The sequence below is a fragment of the Ranitomeya imitator genome, chromosome 4 (genome assembly GCF_032444005.1).
Source record: "Ranitomeya imitator isolate aRanImi1 chromosome 4, aRanImi1.pri, whole genome shotgun sequence".
NCBI classification, from domain to species: Eukaryota; Metazoa; Chordata; class Amphibia; order Anura; family Dendrobatidae; genus Ranitomeya; species Ranitomeya imitator.
In genome coordinates, this window is record NC_091285.1 from 70,651,747 (window position 1) to 70,664,881 (window position 13,135).

Here is a 13,135-nt window from a genome sequence, read left to right on the forward strand (position 1 = left end):
AATAAAAGAGAACTTGTTTGCATTTAAAACCATCATCAATTATAATCTGATTAGGAACCAGAACAGATCAACGCTCAGTAAAAAATGCAATACTCTGATTTTTACCTAAGGAAGGACCTAATCCAAATCTGAATTGCATTTTAACAAGTTTTGCATTTAACATGTTGATACCATACAATGCCAAAATAACAATTTCCCTACCAAAAAGCATGGTGGTAGCATCTTGCTCCACAACAGACCCACAAAAGCTTCAGATGATAGAGGTAAAAATCAATAAAAAAAATTACCTTTGATAAAAAAAAACCTGCTACTCTCTACAGAATACAAGATGATCACAAAAATAAAGTAAATAAGACGTCTGGGAAATGAATACAATGTCCATAGATGTACAGGTAATAGTGACCCGGCCATATAAACTCAAGTAGTCCTTTGTAACAAGAATATCTGCAGCTGCCTTGTATGAGAAATACGTCTTTAATTTTATAGGCTTGTATTGTATGATGATTCAAGTAAGCAATCTTTAACTGACTGACATCAAAGACTTGGTTCTGAATCTTCATTGATTTGGCAGAATATCGTACATGCTGTCTTCTTCTATTTTTAAAGATCTTAAATGTGGACTTATCAGTCCATAAAACCTCAAATGTTGTCAAGCCTTCAGTGTTGCATTTTCTGTTTTCAGCCATGACATGGTGGTTTTAAAACTGAAAATATGTAAGCTGGAAAGTGGCAAGAATGTGGAGAGGATGAAAATTATTACATTAAAAATCTCTAACAATTTCAAAATACATTTCAATCTTCATCTCTTGAGTTCCCTATGTGCATTTCTTTCCAAATCCATAGTCATGGATAAGGAGTTATTCTCTACTTGCTACTTTTACATCCTCCACCATTTTGCCAAGACCTTATATTAGATTTTGGAAAAAGACTGAGGGGATCTTGCTCCTTTAATCCTAAAAACAATAGTGTGGCCAAATGTTAATGTTGGGAAATAAGACATGGCACAACATCAGAATTCCCAAATTTCCTAAAAATGTTGTGATGGGGTTAAGGTCAGGAGTCTTTGGACGGTGTCAGTGTCTTCAGACCATTTTCTAAAATGTTGCTTGAATACTATAGACGTTTCCACACACTGAAATTAAGGGGACAGCCAAAACCATTAAAGGCAATCCAATACCAGTACTTTTCTTGAAACAAACTTTACAGTTTGCATTACACATGGACAAACAAAAATCCAGGGTCATCTTTCTTCCTCGTAGAAGCTGAGTGCAGGTCATAACCATTGAGCACACATTTACAATGTTCATAATTAATTCCTGTATGTTGTGCTTTCCATCAATCCAGCCTAATATAGTAGAACAGTCTAGGGTTGGCCCTATACATCAGATAAATATATCAGTCAAATCATCCAGTTTTGATGGGACCAACTTATCTAATGTGTTTGAAGGCTTTTCTCTTCTTCCTATCAGAAGTTGTCATGTGAAATAATTATCATGCAGCTGAAAATTATCTACCCAATCTATTTGATCACCAGGAGATAAGCTAAGGTCACAAGCGTCTTCGTCACCTCTTCTTACAAATAAGGCATGCACATATGGTGAGATATTATCCAACTATCCAGTGTAAATAGTGGAGACTCGATTTTCCCCTAAACACAGATCTCAGTGGAAAAATGGCGAAGCATGTTGGATATCAACATGCTCCATCCTTTTGTTCTTATGGGAGATAAGATGTCATCCGAGATACCTGGTGGTGACTTAAGGTACCGTCACACATAACGATATCGTTAATGATATTGTTGCTTTTTGTGACGTAGCAACGATATCATTAACGTAATCGTTATGCGTGACAGTGACCAACGATCAGGCCCCTGCTGGGAGATCGTTGGTCGCTGGGGAATGATCAGGACTTTATTTCATCACTGGATCTCTCACTGACGTCGCTTAATCGGCGTGTGTGACACCGATCCAACGATGTCTTCACTGGTAACCAGGGTAAACATCGGGTTACTAAGCGCAGGGCTGCGCTTAGTAACCCGATGTTTACCGTGGTTACCATCCTAAAAGTAAAAAAAAAAACACTACATACTTCCATTCCTGTCACATCCTTCAGCGTCAGCTTCCCTGCGTCCCCCAGTGTCAGCGTTGGCCGGCCGTAAAGCAGAGCACAGTGGTGACGTCACCGTTCTGCTTTCCAGCCAGCGCTTACACAGTGCAGGGAAGCTGAGGCCGGGGGATGCGACAGGAATGTAAGTATGTAGTGTTTTTTTTTTACTTTTACAATGGTAACCAGGGTAAACATCGGGTTACTAAGCGCGGCCCTGCGCTTAGTAACCCGACGTTTACCCCGGTTACCCGGGGACTTCGGCATCGTTGGTCTCTGGAGAGCTGTCTGTGTGACAGCTCTCCAGCGACCACACAATGACTTACCAACGATCACGGCCATGACTTACCAACGATCGCTGGTCGTGATCGTTGGTAAATCGTTAAGTGTAACGGTACCTTTACTCCCCTCTTTTTTTTAGACTAAATATGTGATGGTGGAATGTCGAAAGAAGCATAGCTCTTCAGTACAACCGCTGTACCAAAAGTCCAACCCCAATAACTGGAACTGGTTTTCACAAACCTTGAACTATATAGCATGTAGATAGATTCATATGACTGGATGTTGAAAGTCACTGAACCACATCATCTGCTTTTTACTTATTAGGGGTAGGAATGCTAATGCACATGTTAGGCTACTTTCACACTAGCGTTTTCTGCAATCCATCACAATGCGTCATTTTGCAGAAAAAACGCATCCTGCAAAAGTGCTTGCAGGATGCGTTTTTTCCCCATAGACTTGTATTTGACGACGCATTTGCGACGGATTGCCACACGTCGCATCCGTCGAGCGACGGATGCGTCGTGCTTCTGCGGACCGTCGGGAGCAAAAAACGCTACATGTAACGTTTTTTGCTCCTGACGGACCGCTTTTTCCGACCACGCATGCGCGGAGGGAACTCCGCCCCAACCTCCCCGCACCTTACAATGGAGAAATGCATCCGCTGCCTCCATTGTGCAATGCGTTAAATGCTAGCGTCGGAAGTTTGCTTAAAATCGTTGTTCTCTGCCGCGCACCATCCTGTGTTAACGTTATGTTTTTAGGTGAATATAACAATAATTTTAAAGATTGTTCTGTGCACATGGAGGTGCAGCCAGCATGTCTAACGGGCCCTTACACAGCCATTGTTTGGGTTTCATGTAACCGATCAGCACTCATTTAGCAGCCGTGGTCGGAATTTCTGAATGAGCCATTAGGGCCCATTTACACTACACATTCATCTTACTATAGAACAAAACGCTCAGCAGACGGGTGAAATAATCTTTTGTGCTTCACGACAGATTTATATTTCTTGGCAGCATATTATCCTGTATATTGTGGTCTGAGAATGATTGAGATGCACAGGCCGGCAGTAGGTCTCCTGATCCAAACTCAGCAACTTTATCAATGTCTATGACACTGTTGAGTTCAGGTTATCTACTATATAATTGTCTAAAGGTCACTTCCGTCTTTCTGTCTGTCTGTCACGGAAATCCTGCATCGCTGATTGCTCTGTGACCGCTCCTGGCACATAGAGCCGGATGTCAGCTGCGATAGTCAGCTGACACCCGGCCGCGTTCAGTCGCGCTCCCCCCGTGATCGCGGCCGATCACATATCACATACTCTCCCGTCACTGGGTATTAAGTCCCAGGTCACCTTGACGGGATAGTACGTCATATGGGATTAAGGGGTTAAGAAGCCCTCCTCCCCTGCGCTCACCTGTATTAACTGCACCTGTTTGAACTCATTACCTGTATAACAGACACCTGTCCACACACTCAATCACACACCAACCTCTCCACCATGGCTAAGACCAAAGAGCTGTCTAAGGACACCAGGGGCAAAATTGTGGACCACCACAAGGTCTGGGGCTCCATGCAAGATCTCACCTCGTGGGGTGAGGATGTTTCTGATAAAGGTCGGGAGTCAGAACTACATGGGAGGACCTAGTCCATAACCTGAAGAGAGCTGGGATCACAGTCTCAAACATTACTGTTAGTAACACAGTACGCCTTCATGGATTAAAATCCTGTAGGGCATGCAAGGTTTCCCTTCTCACCCCAGCACATGTTCAGGCCTTTTTGAAGTTCACCACTGACCTGCTGAATGATTCAGAGGAGGCATGAAGCATGGCGGTGGAAACATCATACTTTGCGGTTGCTATTCTGCAAAGGAGACAAGACAACTACACCGTAGTGAAGGGAGGATCAATGGGGTTATGTATGGCAAGATTTTGGACAACAGCCTCCTTCCCTCAGGAAGAGCATTGGAGATGGGTCATGGCTGCATCTTCCAGAATGACAATACCCCAAAACACACAGCCAGGGGACATGAAGAGTGGCTCCGTAAGAAGCATTTCAAGGTCCTGAATCCATCATAAAATCTTTGGAGGGAGCTGAAACGCAATCTTGCTTAGCAACTGCCCTAGAACCTGGAGAAGATCTGGATGGAGGAGTGGGCCAAAATCCCTGCTGCAGTGTGTGCAAACTTGATCAAGAACTACAGGAAACGTCTGACCTCTAAATTTGCAAACAAAAGTTTCTGTACCAAATATTAAGTTCTGTTTTTAGATTGTATTAAATAATTTTTTTCATGCAATAAAATGCAAAATAATTATCTAAAAATCAAATAATATGATTATCTGGATATTTTTTTAGATTCTCTCTTAAAGTTGTAGTGTACCTATGGTAAAAGCTATAGACAAGTGCTATAAAAGTGGGCAAAATAAAACAAAAACAGACTTCTCCATTCTTTGTAGGTAGAAAAACACGGAAAATCAGCAGTGTATCAAATACATATTTTCACCTCTGTACATATTTATTTTGGGGTGCATTAAAGGGAATATGTCTCCAAGTTTCTGATGCCCTTTCTGAGGACAGCATAAAGTAATAGCTGAGATTCCTGATTACATTCGTGGGTCAATACAAATAGAGAACAAGACCAGCACATCCGAGCTAGAGTGAACAGGCGCCAACCAAAAAAACATGTATAAAAGGTTGCACCATTATTTACCAAGAATGATTACTTTAGAACATTGAAAAACGATTACTGCCATAGAAAATAGGAAAAAAACGCTATGTAATGTACACATGAGATATTTATCTGCAAAACTTGCTATGAAAAAAGTAAGGTACTTCGCGCATAAATTGGCCAATGTATGTGAGCCCAATTGCAGCTTCAAGGCATCCTTCATAATTGGGTCCCTGTCCTGTACATTGATGGGTCACTTACTTTTTTTTGTGCTACTTTTTATAAGATAAACTGTTAAATTAGCTTAAAGGGAACCTGTCACCTGAATTTGGCGGGACTGGTTTTGGGTCATATGGGTGTGGTTTTTGGGTGTTTGATTCACCCTTTCCTTACCCGCTGGCTGCATGCTGGCTGCAATATTGGATTGAAGTTCATTCTCTGTCCTCCATAGTACACGCCTGCGCAAGGCAAGATTGCTTTGCGCAGGCGTGTACTATGGAGGACAGAGAATGAACTTCAATCCAATATTGCAGCCAGCATGCAGCCAACGGGTAAGGAAAGGGTGAATCAAACACCCGAAAACTCCGCCCATATGACCCAAAACCAGTCCCGCCAAATTCAGGTGACAGAGTCCCTTTAATCTGAGCCAAGCATAAAGTCCTTTTCAGAAGATGTAGGGAGCCCCAACCTACTGATGGCTTTCTCCATAGTGTTAGCTGGGGGAAGGGGACACAATGGCATAATGAGGTCTCCACAACGAGCTTACATATTGGAGAGGATGGCAGCACACCGTTCCTTCTTCAGCTAAACAGTGATTTTTATGGAAGCTACAGCCAAGGAAAGTGACAAGGGTCTCTGCCACTATTTTATGATGCTCTTGGAAAATAATATAAAATCATAATCCAAATATCCAAATCATAATCCAAAAATCCTGATAAAGCTAACTTTAGAGCAGCACTTACAAGCGCAATAGAAAATAGCTTGCAACTTTTGCCCTCCTTGCCAAGGAGACCAGCCACTGCTGATAGTCTTCAGCAGTGGTCGGTAACCTTGCCAATGAGCAGAAAACAAGTACATTAAAATCCCTAAGGTCTTGAGAACAGATTTATAATATAAGTAAATTGCAAAGTTGCTTGTTTTTTTTTAGACTCTTTGCAATTTTACCATTTATATGAGGAGACGAGCCCTTTTAGGGATTTTACAATTTTCTTTAAGGAGTATCTAAGCTTTCTATTTTTTTTTAGAATTTTGACAGCATAGAAAGTTATAAAAAAAAAATATTGAATCATTCTTTAAATGGGTTCTGCGCCTAAATAGTGCTGACGTCACTGGCCCTGAAGAGGAAGTCAGAGATCAGCTGGAGCCCTAGCTTACTCTTCATTTGTCCTAATGCGGGTTCAGTGACGCCAGCGCTTTTTGGGCACCAGGCTCACGTGTCACAACAACCGCACGAGACTCCCGGAACTGCGAGTGCTGGCACCACTGGAATGGCGCTGGCATGGGAGGTGAGTATAAGGTTTTATATTTTATTGGGGGTCAAACATTTAGATCAAGAAGGGGTTGTCCTAGCAGTGGAGAACCCCTTTAAAGAATGATTAAATATTATTATTATGTTATTCATAATTTTCCATGCTGTCAAAATTCTTATAAAAAAATAGAAAGCTTAGTTACTGTTTAAAGAAAACTGTAAAATCCCTAAAAGGGCTTGTCTCCTCATATTATCTATCTACAGTTAGGTCCATATATATTTGGACAGAGACAACATTTTTCTAATTTTGGTTATAGACATTACCACAATGAATTTTAAACAAAACAATTCAGATGCAGTTGAAGTTCAGACTTTCATTTGAGGGTATCCACATTAAAATTGGATGAAGGGTTTAGGAGTTTCAGCTCCTTAACATGTGCCACCCTGTTTTTAAAGGGACCAAAAGTAATTGGACAATTGACTCCAAGGCTATTTCATGGACAGGTGTGGGCAATCCTTTCATTATGTCATTCTCAATTAAGCAGATAAAAGGCCTGGAGTTGATTTGAGGTGTGGTGCTTGCATTTGGAAGGTTTTGCTGTGAAGTAAACATGCGGTCAAAGGAGCTCTCCATGCAGGTGAAACAAGCCATCCTTAAGCTGCGAAAACAGAAAAAAACCATCTGAGAAATTGCTACAATATTAGTAGTGGCAAAATCTACAGTTTGGTACATCCTGAGAAAGAAAGAAAGCACTGGAGAACTCATCAATGCAAAAAGACCTTGGCGCTCATGGAAGACAACAGTGGTGGATGATCGCAGAATAATCTCCATGGTGAAGAGAAACCGCTTCACAACAGCCAACCAAGTGACCAACACTCTCCAGGAGGTCGGCGTATCAATATCCAAATCTACCATAAAGAGAAGACTGCATGAAAATAAATACAGAGGGTTCACTGCATGGTGCAAGCCACTCATAAGCATCAAGATTAGAAAGGCTAGACTGGACTTTGCTAAAAAACATCTAAAAATGCCAGCACAGTTCTGGAAGAACATTCTTTGGACAGATGAAACCAAGATCAAACTCTACCAGAATGATGGAAAGAGAAAAGTATGGTGAAGGCGTGGTACAGCTCATGATCCAAAGCATACCACATTATCTGTAAAACACGGAGGAGGCAGTGTGATGGCTTGGGCATGCATGGCTGCCAGTGGCACTGGGTCACTTGTGTTTATTGATGATGTGACACAGGACAGAAGCAGCGGAATTAATTCTGAGGTATTCAGAGCCATACTGTGTGCTGAGATCCAGCCAAATGCAGCCAAACTGATTGGTCGTCATTTCATACTACAGATGGACAATGACCCAAAACATAAAGCCAAAGCAACCAGGAGTTTATTAAAGCAAAGAAGTGGAATATTCTTGAATGGCCAAGTCAGTCACCTGATCTCAACCCAGTTGAGCAGCATTTCACTTGTTAAAGACTAAACTTCAGACAGAAAGGCCCACAAACAAACAGCAACTGAAAACCACCACAGTGAAGGCCTGGCAGAGCATCAAAAAGGAGGAAACACAGCGTCTGGTGATGTCCATGAGTTCAAGACTTCAGGCAATCATTGCCAACAAAGGGTTTTCAACCAAGTACTAAAACTGAACATTTTATTTACAATTATTGAATCTGTCCAATTACTTTTGGTCCCTTTAAAAACAGTGTGGCGCATGTTAAGGAGCTGAAACTCCTAAACCCTTCATCCAATTTTAATGTGGATACCCTCAAATGAAAGCTGAAAGTCTGAACTTCAACTGCATTTGAATTGTTTTGTTTAAAATTCATTGTGGTAATGTCTATAACCAAAATTAGAAAAATGTTGTCTCTGTCCAAATATATATGGACCTAACTGTATCTATCTATCTATCTATCTATTCATAAAGGAATCCTATGAATTTAATTTATTTATGAGTTTCTGCTGCTCTATCCAATCTTCTTGTCCATTAGAACAATTTTAAGGGGCTGCCCCTGATTGTTGAGGGTCCTACTGCTGCGACTCCCATTGGTCATGAGAACCAGGTTAATTAGGAGACTTTAGCCCTGCATTGAGTTGGGGTAACAGCAGCAAGATCTCGATGATCAGCAACTTATCTCTTACTTTATGGCAATATATTCTCTCATCTGACAAAATCAGGTCGTTTATGCAAATCACACTCTAATCAAAGTTTGATTAACATGTGAGAACAGTGCGATCCGATTCACTTAGGTAACGTGAAAAGTATTTCTCCATCTTCTTTCTGTGAAAATTGGACTGCACTCAGATGCCATCTGATGTTTTGTCATCTCGTACTCAGACCGAATATATGGCCGTGTGCATGAGCTGTATGAATCGCTGATGAGTTGTGATTGTGGAGCAATTCTTATATGGTTGAAACCCTTTCCTATATACTCTAGTTTTCTGGTTATAAACATAACGTGTCCTTCCCAAATGCTGCAATAATGAACCTATTGTAGTATAAAACTTTTATTCTCAGCAAAACCCTTTTGTATGTAGAACAGTCCAGTATCTAAGTGAAGGGAGTAAACCCAGCCCCAAAGCCAGTGGAGTAGCTGCAGTAAAGATGAATGTGTTTCCCTCTCCCGTCTGTCGTTGTGTTATCTGCTTGATATTTTCCATATTTTATCTGAGTTATGATGGGGGAAACTGGTGGTTTAGTTAAGTGCATTAAACTGTTGGGAATAATCTTTTGCAGATCACCATTAAATCCTTTGCTTGAGGTCTTCCATCTCTTTTAAGTGTCTTTTAGGAAGAGTTTAGGAGACAAGTGGTAGCTCATGGGCGCCAATAAACAGCCGTGCACCCTGGCTGCTTCCATCACAATCATCCTGCGCTGCTGAGAGTGGAGAATCCACACTACAGATGTGCTGCAGGCTGCTAAAAATAATGGCCACTAGAATAGTAGGTTATTTTATTATTTTATACCTTTTAAATGTATTTGTGGTGGGGACAAAACATTTAGATTGGGGCAATCAAAATAATAATAAAAAAAACAGCATAAAACTAAAGACCTATACAAAAGAGAGAAGTGTTAGGCGAGCCCACTGACTTCATTAGGACCAGTGGGCTCTCTTGTGTATGGCGGTCTCCCACCTCTTCCCCAACATATCATGTCTGAAGAACAAGGGATCAGGTATGGGGAATTTCAACTTCTAATCCTTTTATTTCCAAGGTAAAGAAGCCAGTGCCAGAGGTCTCAACATTTAAAACTCATGCACGCTCACCTAAACCGAATGTGCATGTGTATGGGAGTTATACCGAAAAGTCTGAAGTGAACAGTAGTTATTGAAAGTGTATAGGCAAGGCAGAGATAGATAGATAGATGATAGATAATAGATAGATAGATAGATGATAGATAATAGATAGATAGATAGATAGATGATAGATAATAGATAGATAGATAGATGATAGCTAGATAGATAGATAGATAGATATGGGATAGATAGATAGATGATTGATAGATAGATAGATGATAGATAGATAGATGATTGATAGATAGATAGATAGATGATAGATAGATAGAAGATAGATACATAGATAGATGATAGGTAGATAGATAGATAGATAGATAGATAGATAGATAGATAATAGGTAGATAGATAGATGATTGATAGATAGATATATAGAAGATAGATAGATAGATGATTGATAGATAGATAATAGGTAGATAGATAGATAGATGATTGATAGATAGATAATCAATCATCTATCTATCTATTATCTATCTATCAATCATCTATCTATCTACCTACCTATTATCTATCTATCTATCAATCATCTATCTATCAATCATCTATCTATCTATCTATCTTCTATCTATCAATCATCTATCTATCTATCATCTATCTATCTATCAATTATCTATCTATCAATCATCTATCATCTATCTATCTATCAATCAATCATCTATCTATCAATTATCTATCTATCATCTATCTATCAATCAATCATCTATCTATCTATCAAATTCAAATTCAAATTCAAATTAGATAGATAGATGATAGATAGATAGATAATTGATAGATAGATGATTGATAGATAGATAATTGATAGATAGATAGATAGATGATTGATAGATGAATTAAGAAATGAATTAACCCTCACCTACTGTATTCTCACCCATCCCTTGTAGATTGTGAGCCCTCGCGGGCAGGGTCCTCACTCCTCCTGTACCAGTTATGACTTGTATTGTTTAAGATTTTTGTACTTGTTTTCATTATGTATACCCCTCCTCACATGTAAAGCGCCATGGAACAAGTGGCGCTATAACAATAAATAATAATAATAATAATAGATGATAGATAGATAGATGATTGATAGATAGATAATACATAGATAGATAGATAGATGATTGATAGATAGATAGATAGATGATTGATAGATAGATGATTGATAGATAGATAATAGATAGATGATTGATAGATAGATAATAGATAGATAGATAGATGATTGATAGATAGATGATTGATAGATAATAGATAGATAGATGATAGATAGATCGATAGATAGATAGATGATTGATAGAGTATAGATAGATAGATGATAGATAGATAATAGCTAGATAGACAGATAATAGATAGATAGATAGATGATAGATAATAGCTAGATAGATAATAGATAGATAGATGATTGATAGATAGATAGATAATAGATAGAAAAAAAAAAAAAACTAATATCATGGTGTTCCAGAAAAGAAAGCAGAAACCCACTGGCAATCCTACCTTTATGATAGACAACCGTCCACTTACTGAAACCAACAGGTACACCTACCTGGGCCTAGAACTCAGCCAGTCAGGGAGCTTCAAGCAAGCCATAGAGTCACTAAAAGACAAGGCATCCAAAGCCTTCTATGCCATCAGAAGGCGTCTGTACCACCTCAAGGCACCAGTAACCATATGGCTAAAAATTTTTGACTCCATCATTGCCCCAATTCTTCTATACGGTAGTGAGGTCTGGGGCCCAGTCTCATACCCAAACTGGTCAAAGTGGGACGCTGGGCCGACAGAAATATTCCACCTAGAGTTCTGCAAGCATCTTCTCCAAGTCCATCGGAGCACATCAAATAGCGCCTGCCGAGCAGAGCTGGGCAGATTCCCACTACACATCGCAATAAAGAAGAAGGCGCTGTCATTCAAGGCTCATCTACAAAGTAGCAGTCCCAGCTCCTACCATCACAAAGCCTTCCTACACCAGGAAGCCTCCCAAGAAAAAGTACCCAAAGCCAGTCTGACCAAGCCACCAACCTCCATAGCCTGACAAAAGGTGAAATCCAGAAAATGGTACACAAAGTCAAAGAGGAATATCTCAGCATCTGGAGGAACGACATAAACAAATCCCAGAAACTGACAATATACCGGAATCTACAGAGGGAGTACAAACTGGCCCCATATCTAGAGAAACTAGAAAACCCCAAAGATCGACAGATCCTGAGCCGGTACAGACTGAGCGCCCACAGCCTACTCATCGAATCCGGGCGGCACCGACAGAACTACAAGCCTCGAGAGAACAGACTCTGCCAGCAGTGCCCCCAAGAGGCCGTGGAGGATGAGGCCCACTTCCTGCTGAGGTGCCCCAAATACTCCGCAGTGAGGGACACTCACTTCAAGAGGCTGTCTGATCTCCTCCCAGATTTCACCTCCAAGGAGGAGGAAGAGAAACTGCCGATAATACTGGGGGAAGAGGAAAGTGCAGTGGCCGTAGCAGCGGAATATGTCAGTGCCTGCCACAGACTAAGAGGAGCCTGATATGTCATGGACTCCCGTACTCCAACACTGGACAAATCCCTATCCCCCGACTAAAGAGCCCGATATGTCATGGACTCCTATACCCCACCCTGGAAACATCCCCTATCCTCTAAAAGGAATTTGATATTCCCTGGACCTCTATATGCCCCCCCTCCCCCACCCCCGTATTTTTACCATATGCTTTGGCAATGCTAACATGTACTTAGTCCTGCCAATAAAGCTCATTTGAATTTGATAGATAGATAGATAATAGATAGATGATAGATAGATAATTGATAGATAGATGATTGATAGATAGATAGATGATTGATAGATGGATAGATAGATGATAGATAGATGATTGATAGATAATAGATAGCCCACCCCAGCCCCTATACCCCACCCTGGAAACATCCCCTATCCTCTAAAAGGAATTTGATATTCCTTGGACCTCTATATCCCCCCCTCCCCCACCCCTGTATTTTTACCATATGCTTTGGCAATGCTAACATGTACTTAGTCCTGCCAATAAAGCTCATTTGAATTGAATTGAATTGATAGATAGATAGATAGATAGATAGATGATTGATAGATAGATAATAGATAGATAATAGCTAGATAGATAATAGATAGATAGATGATTGATAGATAGATGATAGATAGATAGATAGATGATTGATAGATAGATAATAGCTAGATAGATAGATAATAGATAGATAGATGATAGATAGATGATTGATAGATAGATAGAGGATAGATAGATAGATGATAGATAGATGATAGATAGATGATTGATAGATAATAGATAGATAGATGATAGATAGATAGATGATTGATAGATAGAT